Source organism: Temnothorax curvispinosus, unplaced genomic scaffold (assembly GCF_003070985.1).
Source record: "Temnothorax curvispinosus isolate PA1 unplaced genomic scaffold, ASM307098v1 QBEX01002843.1, whole genome shotgun sequence".
NCBI lineage: Eukaryota > Metazoa > Arthropoda > Insecta > Hymenoptera > Formicidae > Temnothorax > Temnothorax curvispinosus.
The window spans coordinates 1-2,481 of record NW_020212623.1 but is presented as its reverse complement, the minus strand read 5'-3'; the positions used below and the strand labels follow the sequence as shown (position 1 = coordinate 2,481).

Here is a 2,481-nt window from a genome sequence, read left to right as displayed (position 1 = left end):
AGCGGCCGGCTCGGCGGGACCACGCCGGACCCCCGCACTTGCGCCCTCAAGCTCGCGGTTCTTCCGCCCCGCCGATTGGTCGTGTGTGTCGCCCTGTTCGCGACGTTGCAGACGATTTCCGCCATTTTTCCGCGGCCCGTTTGACTTGGCTGCTGGTTGCGCGCGGGCCCCTCGCGGTTTCCCGCCCGGCTGGCCAGGCCGTGGCGGCGCCGCTCGGCCCTTGGGGCGCCGTCGGGTGAGTGTGTGGGTCGTCCACCCGCGCTGCAGTCGCGGTGGCGCACCCGTGCTCATGCTGCGGCGGGGCCGTGTTAGAGCCACCGCACAAAACTTTCGTATGATCTTGTAGCGTAACGTAACGTGAGCCAACGCACAAGAAACGTATCGATTAGAGCTTTCGCATAAGCTCTCGCATGGTAACGTAACGTAGATCAACGCACAAGAAACGTATAACGCCGTAACGGCCGTAACCAATACGTTTCTTGTGCGTTGGCTCACTCTCTAAAAGAGAATCAGTGTATTTTTACTGAGAAACAGTAAATAGTCACTGATTGAAGCAGTTATAAGTATACCACTTAGAATCAGTGACATTTCACTGAAAGAATTAGTTATTAATATCTGTTTCAATCAGTAATATTGGACTACTAGAAACAGTGACTTAAAACAGCAAAATCAGTAATGTGAGCTGATTAAATCAGTAATATTGACTATTTTAATCAGTAATATTATACTACTAAAACAGTGACTTTGAACAGCAAAATCAGTAATGCAAGCTGATTAAATCAGTAAATGTCCCAGCAAACAGTAACAAAAAGTAATAACCTTAATACATGTTATAATTTTTTATTCAACAATGTAATTGTTACGTACAAAATGTTTACAGAATGAAGTCAATTAAAAATTAAACATTCCTCAGCTTACGAGCTTGTGCCTCTATGTTTGTTCCTTCCTAAAAAAAGATTTTTCTGTGTGTTAGCAAGTATTAATATATATAATATATAACTTTTAAATGCACTAACCAAACTTACAGGCCATATCTGTATTAACGAAGAATTTGGAAAAATAGGAGGATCATCATGTTGTCCCTTATCAATGTTCTTCTGAAATTAAATATTCAAATATTTGAATCGTGTTTTAACAATCAATTTATACTAAGAAATTATAAGAATAAGAAATAAAAGACTTACTCCTTTTGATAAGTTTCCAACAATAACCGACATTAATAATCTTATTCTGTTTGCTGTTCAGTTCTCTCGTTCAATACGCCGTGGTTTATGCTGAAAATGAAAAGGGAGAAACAGTCTCTAGTTTATCGCGCTTTACTATGGGCCCGTTGGGCCTCCATCTTTGCCCCGTTGGCAAACTATAACCTCGCCCCGTTGGGCCACCGTACTCGTCAGTACCCGCGGTAAATGAACTACAGCTCAAGAAGCTTTCGTACTTACTTTTAACCTCACCTTTTTCGCAAGCACGCTTAGCTCAGTACCGCAGTTTCTCTCATTCTTCGTAATGTACACTTAGCACTGCTTCGTCCTTCGTCACGTATACTTCGTTCTCGTCTTCTGTTTCACACATCACTGAGATCACAATCCTGTTCCGCTTCCTCGCACCATCAATCAGTATTACCAACAGATAACTGATTTTACAGTAACATCTTACTTTCACTGACCATAATCAGTGAAATATAAGATAAAGAAACAAAAAGTAAACATTCTACAGAAGTTCAGTGAAATACTCACTGATTCTCAGTGAAATCTTATTTTACTGTTTCAATTAGTGATATTTTCACTGATTCTACTTTAGAGAGCACGTTATGTTACGCTACGTGATCATACGAGAGTCTTGTGCGGTGGCTCTTACGCTGTGCGAGGCATTCCCGGCGCTTTTCCAGCGGCAGGTCCCGGTGGCCCGCCCGTCGGCCGACCACTCCGCCGTGCGTCCTCCGAGCGCCCGCTTCTCCCTCGTCGCGACTATCGTCGTTACATCTGGTCGTGATCCCACGCTCCGGCACCACCTGTCATCCCTACGGAATGTTTCTCAAAAGGTTAGTTAACGCGGGTAGCCCTTCCTCGACCCGAGTCGAGGCGCCATCCCTGACCTTCCCCTCGGCCGAGCTATCGTCTGGGCGGCGGACGCGACAAATGTCACGTCACAGTGTTTTGGATACTTTAAAATTTTGGAAATTCTTTGGACAAATGAAACACGTTACTTCTGTTCTTTCGGGATTTGGTTCAAACCATGTGTTCGCCTGACGTTTTATAATTTTTCTTGATTTCATTATAATTTGGCAAAGCTCTGTATTGTTCGGTTTGAAACACTATATGTAACACTAAGCGCGATACAGAAATCGCGTTAACAACCGTTTGAAAAACTGCTTACAAAGGTGTAAATATGGATATACGTATAATCTTTTGCCCAACATATTAGGGGTATTCAAATAAGTTAAAGTTTAACGGTTTGACAGGTTATGTCGGGTTAAAGTCG

The 2,481-nt window shown here is 43.5% G+C and overlaps 1 long non-coding RNA gene across 1 annotated transcript; it reads right to left on the bottom strand.

Annotated features, from left to right (window-relative positions):
• Window positions 1-508: 508 nt before the first annotated feature.
• LOC112451996 lies at window positions 509-1,205 on the bottom strand. The gene is made up of 3 exons (XR_003040447.1): window positions 1,185-1,205; window positions 1,026-1,097; window positions 509-946 (listed from the first exon to the last, which is right to left on the bottom strand). It is a non-coding gene; the product is annotated as an uncharacterized LOC112451996 (long non-coding RNA).
• Window positions 1,206-2,481: the final 1,276 nt, after the last annotated feature.